This window comes from Sturnira hondurensis, unplaced genomic scaffold, assembly GCF_014824575.4.
Source record: "Sturnira hondurensis isolate 20B ecotype Veracruz unplaced genomic scaffold, ASM1482457v3 Scaffold0020958, whole genome shotgun sequence".
Taxonomy (NCBI): domain Eukaryota; kingdom Metazoa; phylum Chordata; class Mammalia; order Chiroptera; family Phyllostomidae; genus Sturnira; species Sturnira hondurensis.
This window is the reverse complement of record NW_028093589.1, coordinates 484534-506168: the sequence shown is the minus strand read 5'-3', so window position 1 is coordinate 506168 and position 21635 is coordinate 484534. Positions and strand designations below refer to the sequence as shown.

The following is a 21635-nucleotide window of genomic DNA, read 5'->3' as shown; positions in this document are numbered from 1 at the left end:
GGGAGGATGTGGTGAATAATAGGAAACCCTTGTGCACTGTTGGTGAGAATGCAGACTGGTGTAGCAACTGTGGAAAACATTGAGGAGTTTTCTCAAAACTTAAAAATGAAACTGCCTTTTTACACAGTGATCCCACTTATTGGAATATATGAGGTCTGACCAGGAAAGTCCAGCCATTGTTAATATAATGAGAACAGTTTGTGTGGCATTGATGTAACCTGGCAGCCAAGGAGAATGGACTGGAATTTGCATGCTTAAACAATGCTGACTTCACCATATTAGTCAATGGGGGCACTACATGGCATTGAGTGAGCATGTATACTGTGTAGCTGTCACATTCAAAATGACTGCATGATTAGAGCAATGAATCTGCATCAAACTTTGCGTTCGGCTTGAATAATCCCCTGTAGAAGCTATTTGGATGATTCAGGAGGCTGTAGCTATGGGTAACTTGATTAGCAGCTTCATCAGTCAATGTGCCAGCTCATGCATCATGCTTCATGCAGACTATTTCAGTGAAACATCAAATCATTCAGGTGACTCAGCCCTGCTACCGCCCAGACTTGGTGCTCTCTGACTTCTGCTTTTTCCCAAAACTAATATCACCTTTAAAATGGAAGAAATTTCAGACTGTTGATGAGATTCAGGGAAATACTACAGGATAGCTGATGATGATTGAGAAAACTGTGTGAGGTCCCAAGGTGCCTACTTTGAAGGGGACTGAGGCGTCATTGTCCTTTGTACAATGTTTCTTGTATCTTGTATCTTCTTCAATAAATGTCTCTGTTTTTCACAGTACATGGCTGGATAACCTTCTGGAGAGACCTGGTATCCTAAAAAATGAGAAACTCTAATTTGAAAGAATATATGCACCTCTGTGTTCATTGCAGTGTTATTTTCAATAGCTAAGATCTGGAAAGATCCCAATTGTTTATCAGTAGGTGAGTGGATAAAACAAAAAAAACAGTGGTACATTTACACAATAGAATACTACTTGGCTGTAAAAAGTAAGGAAATCTTACTTTTGTCACAGTATGGATGGACCTGGAGATTATTATGCTAAGTGAGATAATCCAATCACAGAAAGACAAATATGCCCTGGTTGGTGTAGCTCAGTGCATTGAGTGTCAGCCTGAGAACCGAAGGGTCACTGATTCAGTTCCCAGTAAGTGCATAAGCCTGAGTTGCAGACCAGGTCCCTGGTAGGGGGTGCATGATAGGCAACCACACCTTGATGTTTTTCTCCCTGCCTTTCTCCCTCCCTTCCCCTCAATCTAAAAATAAATAATTTTTTAAATTAAAAGAAAAGGAAGACAAATACCATATGATTTCACTTACATTTGGGATCTAGTGAAAATAAACTGATGAACAAAATCGAAACAGGTATGAATACATGGAACAGACTGACAGCTGTCAGAGTATAGGGGTGTTGGGGGAGTAAACGAAAGATGGTGAAGGGATTAACCTATATGTCTGTGTGTGTATGTGTGTGTGTATGTATGTGTGTGTATGTATATGTGTGTGTGTATCAGAGAGACACAGACAACACTGTGATAATAACCAGAGGAAAAGTGGGTGGTAGCTAGGTGGAGGTGGGCAAAGGGGGAAAAATAGAGATGAAAGGAGTCTGCTTGAAGCAGTTTTTGCACAATGCAGTGTGCAAATGATATTGAGTTGTACATGTAAAACTTGTATGGTTTTGTGAACCACTCAGTGTCACCCCTATGCAATAAGTTCAATTGAAAATGAACTATGAAGCCACTTAAATCACAATTATGAATAAAATGTAATGGCCTAGTTTAAAAATAAAATAATGCATTCATATTTTTTAAAAGTATAAGCAATAATCAAAACCAATAAATACATAACTAGATTCCATCAAAACATAAAACTTCCACTCATCAAAAAACACTATCAAGAAAATGAAAAGACAATCTATTGAAAGGGAGAAAATATTTTCAAATTATGTATCTGATCAGGGCAACATATCCAGAATTTATAACGAACACTTAAAACACAATGATGAAAGACAGGACTTCCACCAAGATGGAGGCATAGGTGGAAACACTGTGCCTTCTCCCACAACCATGTTTGAATACAACTAAGGTTTGGAGAACAAAGACACAGCCAAAGGACAGAAAATTGAATTATACGGAAGTCCGACTACATCTAACTGTTCAACGGGGATGGTAAGAGGGGCGGAGCCAGCAGCGAGAAGGGTTGTGCAGGACAGATCCCCCGACCTAGGTGTGCAAGTGGCCCGGACCCAGTCAGGGTGTGGGGCAGGCTGACTGCGGTTGCACATTCGCGCACAGTGAGACGGACCACGCAGGCCCCAGGGGGCGAGGGCTGATGGCGGTGGCACACTCGAGTGCAGTGGGACGAAATGTGTGGACCCGGTGACAGTAGCAGCTGCGGCACTGGTGGCTGCAGCGGCGGGAGGCGGCAGACGGGACACCATTGTTCCTCTTTGACCCCACCCCCACATACAGCGTCACAACCCAGTGACTGAGTTGCCCTGCTCTAGTGAACACCTCAGGGCTCTGATCCTGCTACAGAACAGGCACGAACAGCCCAAAAGATGGCACAAGAAGAACTCAAAGTCCCAGAGCCAATAACTCTCAGCGGCCAAGAAATTGCCAGCCTCTCAGAAGCACAATTCAAGACATTGTTTATCAGGATGCTCACAGAACTGGTTGATTATAGTCACAAATTAGAGGAACATATGAAGGCTAAACTAATTGAAATGAAGGGAGATGTCCAGGAAACCAACAGCGATGGAAAGGAAACTGGGACTCAAATCAATGGAATGGACCAGAAGGAAGAACAAAACATCCCACCAGAAAGGAATGAAGAAATGAGAATTCAAAAAAATGAGGAGAGGCTTAGGAACCTCCAGGACAGCTTTAAACATTCCAACATCCGGATTATAGGGGTACCAGAAGGGGGAAAGAAACAGCCACGAGTGGAAAACGTATTTGAACAAACAATAAAGGAGAACTTCCCCAGTCTGGCAAGGGAAATAGACTTCCAGGAAATCCAGGAAGCTCAGAGAGTCCCAAAGAAGTTGGACCCAAGAAGGAACACACCAAGGCACATCATAATTACATTAGACAAGATTAAAATGAAGGAGAGAATCCTAGAAGCAGCAAGGGATAAGGGGACAGTCACCTACAAAGGAGTACCCATCAGACTGTCAGCGGATTTCTCAAAAGAGACCTTACAGGCAAGAAGGGGCTGGAAAGAAGTATTCCAAGTCATGAAATCCAAAGACCTACAGCCAAGATTGCTTTATCCAGCAAAACTTTCATTTAGAATGGAAGGACAGATAAAGTGCTTCTCAGATAAGGTCAAGTTCAAGGAGTTCATCATCACCAAGCCCTTATTATATGAAATGCTAAAGGGACTTATATAAGAAAAAGAAGATGAAAAATATGAACAGTGAAAGGACAGCAAACACACAGTTATTAACAACCACACCTAAAACAAAAGCAAACCAAGAGGACAGCTAGATCAGGAGTGGAACCATAGAAATGAAGAACACATGGAGGGTTAGAAACAGGGGGGTGGGAGGAGGAGAAGGGGGCAGAAGGCACAGAAAATAGCATAGATGGTAGGTAGAAAATAGATAGGAGGGAGGGCGAGAATAGTGGGGGAAATATAGAATCCAAAGAACTTGAGACTCTTGGTTATAAACTAAGGGGGGGGGGGAGAATGGTGGGGGAGGGAGTGTGCTGGTGGAGGGGAATGAAGGGGGGGAATAGAACAACTGTAATGGTATAATCAATAAAATATATTTAAAAATAAATAAATAAAAATATGGCTACTAGAAAAATTCTAAATGAAAAAAATGATGAAAGACAAATAATCCTATCTAAAAATGAACAAAGATTTTCAGTAGACATTTCTCCAAAGAAGATATGTAAATGTCAAAAATATGAAAAGATGTTCATTATTAGTTACCCGATAAATGAAAATTAAAACCATAACAAGATAATACTTTTGTAACAGAAAACAACTCAGCCGCTTTCAGGTGTACGGAGTGGAACTTTATTTACGCATGTGGACTCAGAGGAGGCATTCTCCAAATTCTGGACCCCGAACTTGGGCAGGGGCTTGTTTATATAGTGTGGCATGTGGAAGCGATTTTACTAAGCCTACATGGTAGAAGCAGGTTTACAGAAGCAAGAAGGCAGGGCTGCTGATAGGAGTTAATACAAAATTCTTTTGTTCTTACTTCCTAGTTACTTAGTTACTTGCCCTTCCTGATCTTATTGACTCAGCTGTGAGCCCCCTCCCCCTAGGCAGGCTACTACATTTCCCCCTTTTGATGCTTGACTGTGCTATTGGCTGTTCTAGCATCACTTTATGGTTATTCTTGTGCATCAGGGGGCTGTTGTAATTTCTTATAATGGTATCGCTGGAGGGACAGGATCTTGGCAGTTGCCCTGCAGGTAACTTTTGCTTCTAAGTTCTGGACTATGGTCCGCAGGATACAGGGGCCGAAGCTTAAACCTAAGAAAAGTATGATTAGTGGGCCAAGGAAGGGTAGTATCCAGGCGATACCAGGGGTCCAGGAGGACAGGGGGTCTTTGATTCCCTGGCCCCGCTGATTATATTTATGTAACTACTCTGCTTGTTCATAAATTTTCTTTATGTTAGTTTCAACCGTCCCATAAATATTTATATAGGTGCAGCAGGGTTTTTTTGATGGTAGCACATACTCCACCTTGTTCTGCCAGAAGATATTCAAGGGCAAGGCGGTCATCCATGACTATGTTTGCTACTGGGTCTACTGATCTTGAGAGTCCAGCCAAGGCATATGCAGTATCTTTGGAGACTTCTATAACTTTAGTGAGTTCTCTCAAGGCGGCTTTGTGGTAAGCAAAACCTCCCCAGGGGGTTGTGGCAGCTATGGTGGCTCCAGCTCCAGCCACTACTAAGCCAAAGGCTCACTTTTTCCTGCTGATAGATGGCCTCCTGGGACTTTGGGTTACATTTATGATAGAGAGGCCCTGGGGTGCTAGCATTCCTAGGGTACAATTGCCCCCATGCTCAGAGTTGCTGAGATGCGTAAATGCAATGGCTTTTTGAAGTTCTGAGGACCCCCAGTTACTGGGAGCTCCACATAGCCAGATGAGGCCTGGGGGACTGCAATGACTGTAATATCGGTGGAGTTATACCTGTTGAGGAGGGTATAGGGTCCAGGGGATAGACAGTCTTTAAAAGGACCTAAGTTATTTTCCTGATCTTCCCCTCCTGCAGGAGGCAGTAGAAATTCTGCTAATACTCCTTGAAGGGGCTGGCCTAATTTCCAAGTGGCACATTCAGAATTATTTATGTCCATGTTGTGAGTCTTGTCAAAGCAACAGCGGGTACTGTTAGGGGTGCAGCTAGGATTATAATTTGGTTAGCATACTATTAGCATACTAATTCAGTGGTTTAAAGATTTCCTCCTCCAAAAAATTCCCTGGAAGGCTGGTACTCGAGAGAGAGGTCAGAGTGACAAGTGGGTCAATGGCCCCTGTGTGAGTGTTATTATAGCACGAGGTTCACCCTGTGGTACCGTTGCACTTAAGGGAGGTGCTGGAGTAATTAAACGGTTTCAGTTCTAGTTGGGTCATATGGAAACATAAAAGAGGGTACCACTCCCATCTGACTCTTAGGGAAAAGGGAGAGCGCATGTAGTTGGTTGAAGAATTCAGAGCCTCAATTAAGGATCTATTACTTATTGGATAGGCCTTTATGTGAGTATTATATCTGGAAGGAGTCTCTGGATTAGGATGACACATCCAACATTGGGTCAGGTTTTCTCCAGCTGCTAGGATTCAAGAAGGATTGACTAAGAAGTTTTTATCTCATTCAGTTATGCCAGGCATAGGCCAGCAGAGAGTGGCCAATATGAACAATAGAAAACTTTCTATGATATATAACCCTAGGTACATTTCTACTCCAATGGAAGGAAACAAGCCTTAGCACTAAGCCATGGTTGAGTCTATAGTTGGGGACAGGGCTGAAGCAGCAGGCTGGGTTGCATTATGGTTTATCCAGAGCTTCTCCTGGGGTGGCTACTGGTACAAGGGTCCATTCCTCCAGATGCTCCAGTCCCTCCTGGCCGCTGCCAGACTCTCGGGGCTGGCACTCTTTGTTGCTCATCAGGGGGCCTTGAGACTGGGGTAGGCTCAGCTGCCTTCTTGGCTTGGCTATAATGGATCCAAGGGGTGATATCTGCAACTTTGAGGGTAGTTAGCAGCACTAGGTGGGGCCCGGTCCACACAGGTTAGAGTGGTTCCTTTTTCCAGTCTTTTACTCATACATAATTTCCTGGTATAAAAGAGTGTGCTGGCCCCCCTCAGGGTTGAGGACCCTGGCTTAACCCAGCCTGGTTTATCTTTTCTAGGGTCTTTCCTAGCCTCTGGAGATACAGGGTTTGCCCTAGCTCACCTTGTAACCTGAGCCCCCCCCCCCTTATCTATACTGAGGATGGGAGGAGGCCTCCCGAAGACTAACTCATATGGGGTGTAGCCTGAGCGGTTAGGGGCATTCCTAACCCTAAGTAATGCCAAGGGCAGCCGATCAGTCCAAGGCAGTCCAGTTTCCTGGTGGAACTTAGCTAGAGTTTCCCTGAGAGTCCGGTTCATGAGTTCTACCTTTCCTGAGCTCTGGGGTCGGTATGCAGTGTGCAATTTCCAAGTGATGTGGAGGAGCCTTGCTGCCTCCTGTACTATGTTTGAGATGAAAGCCGGACCGTTGTCACTCCCAGTGGTCAGGGGCAACTCGTATCTTGGAATGATTTCTCTCATCAGGGCCCAGGTAACTTCTCGGCTTTTATCAGTCCTGGTGCGGAAGGCCTCTATCCACCCAGAAAAGGTGCAGACGAAGAATAAGAAGTACTTATACCCTCGGCTGGGTCAGACTTCAGTGAAGTCAATTTGCAGGTCCTCAAACTGCCTCCCTGAGTGCTGTATTCCTGGATTTATCCCTGGGTGCCCTGCCATATTGTTCCGGGCACACATAACACACTGCATTGCCACAGAGGTGCAGAGTGCAGCCAGGTTGGGGAAATAAAAGTATCTTTTTAGCAGATTTTCTAGGGACATCTTGCCCATATGAGTGAGGCTGTGGCACTGCCTCACTAGATTGCTGGCTTGCCCCTGGGGGACATATATTTTTCCGTCTGGCAATTTCTAATTCCCTTCAGCAGTTTCCTGTCTTCTAGCTTGCTGTGCCCATTCTATTTCTGCTGGGGTGTAATCCTGTGGGCTGATTTGTATGTCCAAGAGGGGGCCTAATAGCAGGGTGACTGTCTCCACTTGATCTTCATCAACAGCTACTGCCTTAGCAGCTTGATCTGCTCTCTGGTTCCCTCTGGCGATTTCAGTATCAGGCTTTGAGTGTCCCTTACAGTGTATAACAGCTACCTCTGTGGGTGCCCACACTGCTTCCAATAGCCAAAGTATTTCTTGTTTATTCTTTATTTCTTTTCCTTCAGCTGTTAGTAGCCCTCTTTCCTGGTAGGTGCCACCATGGATGTGGAGGGTGGCATAGGCATATTTGGAGTCTGTGCAGATGTTGACCTTTTTCCCTTGGCCAAGCTCTAGGGCTCTTATCAGTCTCCAAAGTTCAGCCCTTTGTGCTGACCACCCAGCTGGCAGTGCTCTTGCTTCTACTATCCTTTGAGGGTCTACTACTGCATATCCTGCTACCCTCTTTCCATTAGTCATGTAGCTGCCGCCATCTGTGTAATAGATGGCATGGAGATGAGCCAGCAGTTGGTCCCGGAGGTCTGGTCTGCTGGAATGGATCTCCTCAGTTACCTTGAGGCAGTCATGGCCTGGTTCTCCACAGTTGGCTGGCAGATAGGTGGCTGGATTGACCTGCTTGACAGCCTTGACCTGTACCCTTGGGTTCCCTTGAAGGATGCCTTGGTACTGTGTCAGTCTAGGGTTCAACAGCCAACGATGTCCTTGCCCTGTGAGGAGGCCGTTCACTGCATGGGGTACGTGGAGTCTGATTTCTTGCCCCAGAGTCAATTTATCTGCCTCTTGCAGGAGGATCACGGCAGCAGCAATTGCCCTTAGACAAGGTGGCCACCCAGCCACAGTGTTGTCTAGCTGCTTGGACAGGTAGGCTGCTGAGTGTTGCCATGGACCAACCAGCTGGGTCAAGACTGCTAAGGCAATCTTGTCTTTCTCATGGATATATAGGTTGAAAGGCTTTCTAGGGTGTGGTAGTCCAAGGGCAGGGGCTTCATTAAGGTGCCCCTTGATCTCTCGGAAGGACTTCTCTTCTTCTTCTATCCAGTCTGGGGACTTGGTATCTGGCCCCTTCAAGGCTTGGTAGATGGGCTTGGCCATGGAGGCAAAGCCCGGTATCCATATTTGGCAGAATCCAGCTGCCCCCAGGAATTCTCTGGGGGCAGCTGGATTCTTGCCAGGTTTTAGGAGGTGGGAATTGAACTATAACAGTTTTCCTTTCATTCTCTAAGGCTCTTTTTCCTTGTGAAATAAGGAACCCTAGTTATTTCACCTTTTTCTGACAGATCTGTGCCTTCTTCCATGACACCCAGTACCCAAGGTCAGTTAGCTGCTAACCCTAACCCTAACCCTAACCCTTCCCAGCACTGTTCTTTGGTTGGGGCTGCTAAGAGGAGGTCATCAACATATTGCAGGACTATCAAGTCTAGCTCCCTCTCAGAGAAGGGCTTCAAGTCTTTGGCCAGTGCTTCCCTGAACAAGGTCGAGGAATTCTTGAACCCTTGGGGGAGCCTGGTCCAAGTTAGCTGTGTCTTAACTGTAGTGTGCGGATCTTTCCACTTGAAGGCGAAAATGGGTTGACTTGAAGGTGCCACAGGGACGCAGAAAAAGGCATCCTTCAAGTCAAGGCAGGTGGACTATGCCACAGATGGAGGCAGCTGGCTCAACAGGGTGTACGGGTTTGGGACCACCAGGTGGAGTGTGATAACTGATTCATTTACTGCCTGTAAGTCTTGGATTGGTCAGTACCTGTTTCCATCTGGCTTCCTGACTGACAGGAAAGGAAGTGTTCCACAGCGACTGACAAGGGACCAGTCTCCCTTCCTGCAGGTGTCTGTGGATGACCTCAGAGATTCTTTGCCAGGCTTCCCATGACAGGGGATACTGCCATAAGTGCCAGGACTTGGCCCCCAGCTTGAGTTCTATTACAATGGGAATCTGATTTTTAGCCTGTCCTGGTGGATTGCCTTCTGCCCAGACCTCAGGGTAATCTTGCCGTAATCGGTTCTTTAGCTCTAGTTCTGGTCCTCCTTGGCCAGAGTCTTTCTTCCATGTCCATAAGGTGCAGCCTGTATTCTTTCTCCCTCGGAAGGATGACAGCCAAGAGGCTCGGGGCTTGGACTTGTAGGTGGGCTTCTCCTGAAGGCTGGAAGGTGACCCATGCCCTCAGCTTTGTAAGCAGATCCCATCCTAATAACGGGAAGGAACACTCAGGTAGGTAGAGGAACTCATGTTTAACAGTGTGGCCTCCTATCTCTATAGTGCAAGCTTGGCAAAAGCTTTTTGGATGTCCCAGCAGCCCCAACAATTGAGATCTCCTGTTCTGAGGGAGGGGCTATTGGAGTAGTCACAACTGAATGTTCTGCCCTGGTATCTACTATGAAAGGCAGGCTGTGGCCCCCCTACCACTGTTATTTGGACCATGGGCTCATGGGGGCCTAAATTCAGAGAGCCTGGTCTCCCTCGGTCCGAGTCTAGCCCAGCCAGGTTAAAAATGTTGGGCGCAAGTTCTGTCATCCCTGGCTTGGGGTTTTTCTTCTTGCGGTTAGGACACTCTCTCTTCCAATGGCCCCTCTCTTTGCAGTAGGCACATTGGTCCCCTTCAACATTCCGGTGTCCCTTCACTCCCCCCTTTTTGTCCTCTTTCGTATTTGGAGGGGGGTGTCCAAGAGTCATGGCTAGCAGTGCTGCCTTTTTCTCCATCTTCTTGCAGGCCTCCCGCTCTGCTGCCTCTTCTCTATTGTTATAGACCTTATTGGCAATCTCTATCAGTTGGCTTATGTTCATCCCGGTGAAACCTTCGAGATTCTGAAGTTTCTTCCAAATATCAGAGGCCAATTGTGATACAAAGGCTGTGTTGACCATCCGCTAGTTGTGGGGACTTTCTGGATCAAAAGTGGTGTATATGCGATATGCTTCACATAGTCGCTCGAGAAAGTTGCCTGGGCATTCATCTGGCTTCTGGGTAACGTTGGCCACCTTGGACATGTTGGTGGGTCTTCTTGCTCCTGCTCATATGCCCCAGAGTAGCGCATCTTGATAACGTGCTAGGGCCGCACACCCCTCTTTAGTGTTGTGATCCCAGTCAGGTTGGGTCTCAGGGGCTGCCGTCCAGGCCCACTGGGCTGGGTCTAAGGTGCCATTGGGTGCCGTCGCCTCTAAGTGGCAGTGAGCCTCCTGGACTATACACCGACCCTCCTTTGATGCTCCTCCGTGTTGAACAGAGTGAGGAGGAGCTGCCTGCAGTTGTACCAGGTCGGGCGGTGGGTCTGCATAATTGATTTCATCAGGTCTTATCAGGGCCTGGGGCTTCTCAGAATATGAGGGAGTATGGTGCTTTTACTTGAGAACATCAGTTGTAGTAAACGGTTGATAGTAAGCTACAATGGGACCAGGCTGTGCCGTACCATCAGGGCCAATTTGAGATGGAGCCCTCCTCTTCCTAAGTGGCAGCTGGAGACCCTGGCATTCCCAAAGCCGGGAGGCAATTGGAGAAGCCAGAGGGGCACTGGCTTCAGTTGGGGAGACCGATGGGGATGGTGTCTCTGGTGCCTGAGGGGGCCCTTGTGTCTCAGCTGCATACGGGGGAGGAAAAGACACTGGAGGTTCCTCTTCAGGGTTGCCCTTAAAAACTTGGGGCCGAGGGGCTTGAGTGACAAAGACTCGTGCTTTTCCCTACGGCAGCACTGACGACCTATCTTTCGTCGGGACCCTGTAGCTGCAGCCAACTTGGGTGCCTGTTTTGCGCACTGTTGCAACCACTTTGGCATATCTTGTGCTAGCTCCTGCCACTGGTCTATATAAACACACTGATCGGGGTGCCTTGGCTTGCCTGTTACTATGAGGTGGACTGCCCTAATTATACCTAAATTCGGTGTTCCCTCAGGAGGCCAACCTACTCCAAATGTTGGCTACTCCGGGGTGCAAAAGACCTCTAACTGACCAGCATCCATGCTTGGTTCCTGGCCCCAGAATCGGTCAGAGTTTTTGCAGCACACAGTCTAACACAGTGGAAGGTCCCCTGCCCATGGTGATCCTCCCAGAACGACGCAGACAAACAAAGGGAAGGGGTTTCCTTTTCGCCTGCCTGGCCTCCCCCCTCTTGGGGAGCTTGGGTCTTGTCTTAGCTAAGGCTGCCCCCGTAGAATCTGGGTTAGACACCCAGCCGTTATGCCATATGACAGACTGAGGAACCGCAGGTTAGGGCCCACTCTTGCTCCGTAGGGTTTTCACCTGTGGAGCCACAAACACAGTCACTCCCACAAACACTAACAAACATCCAAGAGTTTATACAGTCCCGCCCGAGTAGAACTGCCCACGTGGGGATACATTTCCCCTTCCAGATGGCCAATTGGCCTCCAGAGGACTTATGGCTAATTGCCTGCCTGAGAGGTGATCAGTCTCTCCTTCCACCCCAAGGGATGGGACTGATCTTGGGCTCTGGTCCCTGGGGCACTTACCAATCAGTGCCTTCTCAGGTCCGGATAGTTCCAGTCCACACCCCGCCTGCCCGGGTCGAAGGGCTGTCCAGAGGATGACTCCCACAGAGCCCGAGGTGTCCGGGGACCTGAAATCACCGGGGTGCATGCTTCCCTTCGGACGCCGGGCCCCTCTCAGTCACTCCGTCACTGCCTTCACGGAAGGCAAAAAGGCCTGCTGGAGTGAGTCGTTTCCCAGTCAGGAAACCAAAATGTAACAGAAAACAACTCAGCATGCAGACCCAGAGGAGGCATTCTCCAAATTCTGGGCCCCTAGCTTAGGCAGGGGCTTGCTTATATCTCTGATGCGGTATGCAGAAGTGGTTTTGCTAAGTTATTGTGACAGAAGGGGGTTCATAGAAGCAAGAAAGCAGACCTGCTGATAGGAGTTAATACAAAATTCTTTTGTTCTTACTTCCTAGTTAGTTACTTGCCCTTCCTGATCTTATTAACTCAGCTGGGAGCCCCCCCACCCCCATGGCAGGCCACTACACTTTACACCAATTAAGATGGCTGTAATGAAAAAAAATGATCGCATCACTTCTAAATAGTAAGTTTTTGCCACGGATTTATAATTTTTGTGTTGAAATATTAAATTCCTATTGTGATTATAGTAATTGTTTTTGAAATGTTTTTCTCAGGCTCTGCTGAGAAATGCCAATCAGCCATAAAGTAGGCAATAAAGAGCTTTATTGGGGTTTGTGCACCCGAGTGAGGTTGCCCCGGTGTGCAGGTGAGGCTGGGGGGAGTTGCACCAAGGCAGGGAATGTCGTGGGGTTTTATTTTCGTTGGTTCCCCATGGGAGCTGGGAATTGGTGCCCTCTGAACAAAGCAGCAATACAGCATTGGTGGTCTCTTCCTCAGACTCAGGTTACTGTGGGGATATCCGTCTTAGCAAAGTCCAGTCAGAGCTTCTTCCTATCCCCACCCACCCTAACATTCTGACCTCTTTGATAGGATAAGGGGTGCCGTGTTCCATCTGGCTGCTTCCTGCTGACAGGAGGGGCATAGAAGGGAGGGCCTAGAGGTCAGCTGTTTCTAGTTTGCCAGGGAGGGGCAAGTAGGTTTGTGTCTGAAGCAACATCTGGTGGAAATTAACCCTGGAAGCTTCACGAATTCTTTCCTGGAGGTATCTCAGGAAACAGAGGCCAAGCATTAATAGTATGCAGATTATTATGATTGGCCCTAGGACCGAGGCCAGGGTGGTAAAAAATAGGGAATGCCACCATGGGGTTATTTCAAGAGTGGTGGGGTCTTGGTGTAAATTTTCCCTGAGATTTTGTAAGGTCTTAACATTCTCTTCTACTATGCCGCTCTCATTTACATAGAAGCAGCACTGTTCCTGCAGGAAGAGACACGTTCCCCCTCTTTCTGCTATTAGTAGGTCTAGAACTCCGTGGTTCTGGAGGGCAACCTGGGCTACCGAGGTTATCTGTCTCTGCAAGGATGCTAGAGAGATGGCTGAGGCATTAAGGGACGGCTCCAACTCAGCCCGTAACTGGCGAGTAGCTTGGAGACTGTGTGTTAGCCCAGCACCGCCTACCCCAGCTGCTGCCAGGGTTGTGGTGAAGGTTGGACGTACTAACACGGGCAGGAAGACAGCTCGTTTTTCTTTATGCCTGGTTAGTTTGTCTCTGAGCTCCCATTTTCCCTAATACATAAGCTGTGGGGTCAGCACAGTCGGGAAGAAGGGGAAGGCTGAGGAGGAGTTAATGGTCCGCAGCAGCGTTCCTTTGCACCAGAAAAACGTACCTGGGGGGGCTGGTAGTTGTTCCCGATATCTGCACGGTCTGGTTGCATGAGGAAGTGCCTGCAGTAGTGTAACATACTTCAGGACTGTTCATTATGTTTTGAAAGAGAGGTACATCCTTTAGGAAAAAAGGTGTCGGGGAGTTTGTGACCTTGAGGGGAGTGGGTATGGGAACTGCTGCAACAGGGGAGCGGTCAAGAAAAGCACACAGGAAACAGTCGGTGACGTTTTCTATGTCAGTGATATTGAAGAGCTGAATTCCTTGGCGTATGAGGCTTAGCCAAGAAAAAGGGGCACTCTCTTTTCTTTGTTGGATCTGTGTTTGCAAAGATTGTTCATGTGTTAATATGGTATCAGTTAATAGGGTTGTACTCCATGGTTCTGGAACAAGAGTTTGGTATATTTCAATGGAACTCTGGAGATACGAATATGAGAGGCTTTGGTATAGTTTTCCCTTCACTCCCTGTTCCCATCTGGAGTCCCATGGATCATAAACGGTAAAGCACCACGACTGGAGAGTATTCCATGTATGGTATTTGTAATAGTAGAAGGGGCAGCCTCCATATGTGTCTGGCCAGAGTTTGCACTTACTTTTTGTCTGGTCATAGAGGAAGCAGAGAATGTGCCATCCATATCAGGCAGTCCAGCTGTCTAGCCCTCTAAAGCTACTTTTGGGAGCAGAGAGACGGATGGATGTAGAGCAACCAGTGGGAGGGCAGTCCGCAAAAGTGACAGAGTCAGAATTTACCTGTCCATTTCTGTGATATATTTCACGTATGAAGAATCTCTAGATGTATTTGGTTTGTAGGTTAGGAGGGTGTTTTTGGCAAAGATGGGTAAGCAAGAAGGAGGATTTATAGAGACTTCATTGGGAGAACCTGGTGTTTTAGTAAAGCAGACTCGGGTATCTCCTATGGGCTGTGTTGATCACTTTCCTGAGGCAGGGGCTGGCTTAAGGCGGGAGAGGTGGACCCATACTGGCTGACCAACCAGTTTCACTGCTGTGGGGGTGGTTAAAATAACAGTATGAGGCCCCGTCCACTTGGGCTGGAGCGGTCCAGGTTGGAGTTCTTTGAGTAATACCTGGTCTCCAGGTTGTAGGAAAGTGACTGGGCCTGTCTCCGGACACCCCCCCCCCCACAGGAGGAAGAACTCTGTCTGCATGTTCACGGAGAAGATGCCAGAGGAGAGAGAGATAGGGCAGATAAGAGGCCAGAGGAGGAGTATATACTGGCAGGTTATGGTTAATAAGGAAAGGGAGGCGGTACAGTAGTTTGAAAGGGTTAGAGTGGACTTCCTTGATGGCTTGGAAAAGAGTGGGATGAATAAACAAAGGGTCTAGAAACTTCATCAGAGCTTTCGGACCAATGTGTAAAGATTGGTGAATTTCAGAGAGAAGTGCAGTGGCCTGTTCTTGGGGGAGGGCTATTTTTCCATTGAGGAAGACCCATCCCTCATTTCCCAGGTGCCCGCCCTGCTAGAGGAGAGTGGAGTACTCTCAGGGGGTATAGGTGGGGCGAATATTACTGGTCAGAAAGAGGACGGGGTGTGGTGGGGCTTGTGCAGTGAGTTCTCTAGCCGCAGCATCTGCCTGGGCATTGCCACGGGAAACAGTGTCCTTTGAGGCCTGGCAACCCTTACAGTGGACCACTGCTATGGTAGTGGGTAGGTCTTTGGCCTGGAGGAGTTTGGCAATGAGGGAGGCATTAACAACAGGTGAACCTTCAGTAGTGAGGAAGCCCCTTTCCTTCCACAAAGCTGAGTGGCTATGAACAATCAAGAAAGCATATTTGGAGTCTGTGTAGATTGTAGATGGTCTAGAGGCTGACCCAGGAAGTCTAGTACTTCTGGGCAAGAGAGGGCAGGCTCTATGTCCGTAGTGGGGTTTGGAAGGAGGGTAGCTGGGTTGAGGCGTGGTGAGAGCTGGAGAGACAGGGCCATCCCCTCAACAAACAGGAGGACAAACAGGAGGTGGAATTCCAGTAGACGGGAAGGGCTCAAAAGAGAGAGAGAGCTTGGTGGGATAGCAGGTCTATAAGGCGATGAGAGGAAAATACGGTAACAGGTAGGCATAGAGTGAGTTTGAGGGCTTCCTTCCTGAGTCCAGCCACGCTCCCTAATGCCCGGAGGCATGGCTGCCATCCATGTAGGACAGGGTCAAGCTGTTTTGATAAGTAGGCAACTGGGCGGTATGTTGGACCTACCAGTTGAGCTAAAACTCTAACCGTAATTCTCTGGAAAGGACGGGAGGGATTAGGAAGACTCAGGGAGGGGGAAATGGGCGGAGCTGGAGGAGGAGTTGGGTTTTCCAACTGCGGGAGGATAAGAGAGGGGGAAGGGGTTGGGTTTTGCGCAATCTGAAGAGTGGCGCCTAGTAACTTGAGAACATCCCGTCTTAGAAGGTGAATAGAGCAGGAGGGTATGACAAGGAATGAATGGGAAAATGGAAAGCCGTCCAGACTGCAGCTAAGCCAGGGGTTCACCACGGGCAAGACGGGGTCCCGTCAACCCCTATGACCGAGATCTGGGAAGGAGTAAGAAGTCCTGAAAAGGATGGTAAAACAGAGTAGGTAGCCCCCGTGTCTACTAGGAAAGAGATGGACTTACCCGCTACCTGCAGCGTTACCCTGGGCTCAGCGAGGGTGATAGGGGTCTTTGAGCCCGGACCGTTTCAATCGCCTAGGCTGGCGAGACCAGGGAAGTGTCCGCACCTTGATCAGCTGGTCCCCAGAGTGGAGGCTCCGGAGATGAGCCTCTAAGGGGACAGGCATCCCTCTAGTGGTGCAGCTGTCGGCACTCGGGGCAAGGCTTCTTTGGCCGAGGTTGAGGACACTGGAAGGCCCAGTACCCTTTTTTGCCACGCTTGAAACCGGCCCCCCGGTGGGGTGTTCTTTGGCCTGGACTTAGGCTTCACCCCCTGCACAGGTGTTTGTCACTGGCCGGAGGGCGGCTAGTATGGCCTGGGTTTGCAGGGCTACTTTTTGCTATAGGTGAGCCTGGCAGGCAGCCTCAGCCTCTGCTTCCCGGTTATTGAAAACCTTAAATGCCTTATTTACCAGATCTCGGATGGGGGTTTTGGGGCCATCCTTGGCCCTTTTCAGTTTCCTTCTAATATCTGGGGTCGACTGGGAGATAAAGTGAGCAGCTAAGGCAGTGGCCCCAGTGTTAGAAGTATGGTTAAGGTGGGTATGGAGCACCATTGCCTCGTTTAGTCTGTTGAGAAACAGTGCTGGACTTTTTCCAGGGCCTTGGGTGACCTCTCTGAGCTTATCATAACTGACTGCTTTCTGGGCAGATTGGTGCATACCTGCTATCAGGCACTCAACCATTTGGTCTCGGCATCTCCAACCCGCCTGTCCTACCTGGTAGCCCCAGCCTGGTTCTGCCTCTGGCACGGCTTCAGCCTGTACTGGCATTAGAGGATTGGTGGTGTGGGTTTGGTTGGCATGAGCCCTAGCTGCAGTCCGGATGCAGTTGCACTCGTCCGGGATCATAGTGGAGGTTAAAATGATGTGCAGGTCATGCCATGTGAGGTCATAAGCCTGGGCTAGGTACTGGAATTCCCTGATAAAATTCGTAGGGTTAGTGGAGAATGAGCCTAGGCGTTTTTCAATTGAAGAGAGGTCAGCTAGTGAAAAAGGAACATGGACCCGAACTACACCTTCTGCTCCTGCCACTTCCCGGAGGGGGCAAATGCAGGAGTCTAGGGGCTCTAGATTCAGGCTGGAGCAAGTATGTGAGCTGACAGGGGAAGAAAGGTCTTCACAGGGAGGGGGAGAATCCGGTTGAGAGGGGAGGGCCAGGGCTGGAGTAGCCAATTGGTGGGAGCTGATGATGATGAGGAGGAGGGATAGCAGGGATATTGAGCTGATATAACAGCCAGGCTGTAGTGAATAGAAAAATCAGTTGTTTTCGCTTGAGGCCCAGATCAGTTACTTTCACATTTTGCAGAAGGCACCCTAGAGGTGATTTAGGATCTGGCTTGGACTCCTGCCCCCCAATTTCTAGTCCCACAAGGAGCAGCAGATGGGAATCGGTGTCCCTCAACCCAATCTGCTGATCTGGTGGGGTAAAAATGAGGATCTAGGCCCATGGACATCTCCGGTGCCTAGAGCCTCTCAGCAGGGGGAGGGCAGTCCCTCCCGGAAGGGTCTCCACGATGCAGCGCTGCGATTTGGTGGAGAGCAGTCTGTCCAGCAGACAGGGGCCTGGAATCAGTGTTCGGGGACCAGAAACTCAAGGGCAGTGGCACTTACCCTGGTTCTTAGTCTGGACTGGTGGGGTGGCCATGAGGCTTTCTCAGGGAGTATGGAGAGGAGTGGTCTTCAGGCTTTTTTCAGGCTCCACCGAGAAAGAAATGCCAATCAGCCATAAAGTAGGCAATAAAGAGCTTTATTGGGGTTTGTGTGCCCGGGTGAGGTTACCCCAGTCTGCAGAGTGAGGCCAGGGGAAGTTGCACCTAAGCAGGGAATGTCATGGGGTTTTATTTTCATTGGCTCCCCATGGGAACTGGGGATTGGTGCCCTCTGAATAAAGCAGCAATACAGCATTGGTGGTCTCTTCCTCAGACTCAGGTTACTGTGAGGATGTCTGTCTTGGCAAAGTCCAGCCGGAGCTTCCTCCTATCCCCGCCCACCCTAACAGTTTTGATTATAGGTTTATGTCTCTTCTGTTCAAGAGAACAGATTAACAATTCCTGTGCAAGCATTATTGCTAAGTTTTTGCCTAAAAATCAAAACATCTGAAGATTGGAGAGAATGGTTAAATTATGAAAATATCCTTATGTTGATACTATTGAAGCTACTACAAAAATGTTTCAGACAACATCTAATAAAATGAGCACATGTCTATTCTATGTGAAAAAAGGCACACCATGAGAATGCATATGCAAAGTTATTCCAGCTATGTAAGACCTTATTAAAAAGGCAATGTAAAGTGTTAATTATATTTTGCTGAGGTGTGGGGGAAAGGGCAATGAACTTATACTTATGTCAATTTTCAGTATTTCACACCATACCAGCGTTATGCATACAATTCTTTTGTAATCAGTAGAGGGGAAAAGGGAGAGAAAAAGAGAAAATGAAAAACATTATTGTAAACACCAGTAATGACCAATCAGTGAAAATTGCCTAGGGGTAGATGGTATACCAGGCACTAGTGCATTTCTCTCATTCTTCCACAAATCCCTTTAAATGACAAGGAAAGGCAGATTTCTGAATATAAATAACTCCAGAAAAGCACCGGGTAAAGGAAAGGGCGAATTCCTAGATGGAAAACAGATGGGGCAGGGGCACTGATGTGAGGGTTGGGTGGAGTGGGGATGGAGAGCCTGGGGGCCCTGAACTGGAGAAAGGGAGGCTGGGTGGTTGGGGGTGGGGTGGTCGTGGGCCAGACTGCTCCGGAATTTGGAAAGGGGCGGGTCCAGGAGGGGACCAGCACTTGACCAGACAAGGACAGAGATGGGTGTGAGTGTTGGGGGAGGGGGGCCCACACTGTTTGGCAGGAAGAGGAGGCCCCTCTTCTGGCAGGAAGCTGCGCTAAGGAAGGAGGGAGGAGACTGCTGCTGCAGTAGGGGTTGGGGGGATCCCATGTTGCGTTCAGGGAGGCAGAAGGCTAGGGAACACAGTGCCGGTTGTTCACAGCTACCATCCTCATGGCATTCCTGGCTGCCTTCTAGACATGCTCCGTGTCTACAGATTCTCTCCAAGCAGCTTCAGCAAGCTCTCGGCCTGGCACCTGCTGATCCTCTTTTCACACAGGCTCACAGTGCACGCAGCGGAGTAGTGCTGTATATGCGCATGTGAGGCCCACAATCCTTGGTTTTGGGGAGTCTTGGCCATCTAGCATAGATGGCGTTGGAATTTGAGCAGAGAGGAGTAGGGGGTGCCCCCTATTTCCTTAGCCCTAACAGCAACTCCCTCGTTCAACTACCTGGAATGAACTGGGGAGGAAGGTTATGCCAGGATATCGTGATTTCCAGCTTTCCTGTATAACTTTCAAGAAATACTTATGCGTGGGTGCACGGAGTGAACTAATTAGGAGATAAAGCCCACCGTGTCATGCATTGAATTCATTTTTTTCTCAATTTCCTTTCTTGGCCTGCATTGCTACTATACTCCTCTTAGGCACGAAGGCCCCATTTGGAAAGGTGGCTGTAGGGGAGCAGTCCAGAACAGGCTCAAGGCATGCCAGTGTGCCTGTTACCATGATGAAGAGAAAGGCTGGACACAAGAATCACAGGAGTAGACACTTTTCCAGCCTCAGAGGAACATTGTGGGCTGCAGAATTTAGCACAGATGGAAAGATGGAGATGAACCTCTAACAGTAGAAGGGAACTGTCCTGGATCAGGTACCTGCAAACTCCTGTCTGTTTATCTTATCAAATATGAGGGATTTGACTGTGTTTATGGATTGGAACTGCACAGAGATGAAAGAGTGTCATCACTTGAAGTCTTCCCTAATAGAGTTTCATCATCTAGAATCAGTGCTACATATTTAACAGACATTATTATTAGCAAAGCAGTGGAACATATTTTTGAGACAGAGGAAGGCTCGAAAAATTGATGGAGGGGGATGGTCTTAGCTCAGGCACCTGTCATGAAAACATGGTTTTACATTACCTATGAGAAGGATCCTGTATTATATATGTACCAGCTATTAGATGATTATAAAGATGGTGACCTACATATCCTTCCTGATTCCAATGATTCTTCTGCAGAGAGGGAGCCAGAAGTCATAGACAGCTGAGTTGGCAAACAGGTGGAGTATGCCAAAGATGATGGCTCCAAGAGAACTGGCATGGTCAATCATCAGGTAGAAGCAAAACCTTCTGTGTATTTATTTCATCAAGTTTGATGATGACTTCCATATCTATATCCACAATTTGGTAAAAACATATTAGAGGTCATCTTAAAATTTGCCAAATATGTGAGACCATTTGTAAAATCTGTGCACACACAAGGTCTTGATTGATTTCAAATTTGTAAGCCATCTTCTTCCTTTCTTCATACTTTTGCCTGGCCAAAAAAAAAAAAAAGGAACTTCCACTCAGACACTTTTGGAGGAAACCTTTTGCCCTTCTCTCCAATATTTTTATAGGTTCCTTCCCATGGGACAATGACTGATTTATCTGATTAGTGAGAAGGATAGAGTCTAATGTCCATGGGCCTGTACTTTTATCTTGAGTGGGGTTAATATATTAAATATAGATGAACACCTATTGCCTCATTCTTTTGGGTGCTTGGACTTTCTGCACTTATTGGACTATTACATTTTCTCAGGTATTGGGTATGACAGGTTAACTTTCTTTGGAACTTCAATACTTTTACCCAGGTGGCCTCAAAAGTGTAATTTGGGGAAGAGTGGGATCCCATTTTGCTCTCCTCTCCAAGTTAAATTCTAATGGCACTGAAAGTAAGACTAACATATTGCTCCCTTTCTGAATCTTGCAACTATTGCCCAACTTGTCTCAAAATCAAGATAGTAATTACTTTTCATTTCAGTTTATAAGCATGGGCTGAGAAACCTTATAAAGTTGTTAAAGACAAGCATTTGGGAACCAGACTCCAAGGAGAGAAATCCATGTTGTTCACCAGTGGCATCAGAGGCTCTGTTGTCTACAATATCTCTGGGTAGGAACTGTAGAAATGGAGTGAGTTTTAACAAACACAGGCTGTGCAGGCAGACTTTAGCACAAGTAGGCTTTACCAACCAATGGAGCATTAAGCCAGGCTCTGGCTAGAGTTCTCAGTCACAGGGTAAAGCCTGAGTTTAGCAAGGGTGGTCAGGCCTGTCTAGACCTCGAAATGAAAGTGCAAAAATCTAGATTCAGGCTGAGATACAGGTTTCTTTCCTATACCAATACAAAGAGAGACTCTTTGAGAAATTTTAGATCAGGTTTTAGATTTGAATCTTAGGGGACTTCCAAACCCCAGCAATATATGGTGGGCAAGGCACTCACCAAAATACGAAAGGCTGAAAATAGTATTTGCTTCCTTATAGAAACTGGTAGGTGTATCTATTATGTTGTCCAAGCAGAACTGCAAAACACATCGGTTAGAATCAGTGCTACATGATTAATAGCCTTAATGATGTTTTAAGTACTTAATGCTAGTACTGGTAGATGGAAATCTAATAGGTACTCACTAATGT

General features: G+C 47.6%; 1 pseudogene; it reads left to right on the top strand.

Annotated features, from left to right (window-relative positions):
• The first annotated feature begins 19626 nt into the window (after positions 1-19626).
• Positions 19627-20385, top strand: LOC118976548 (spindlin-3-like; annotated as a pseudogene).
• The last annotated feature ends 1250 nt before the right edge of the window (positions 20386-21635 follow it).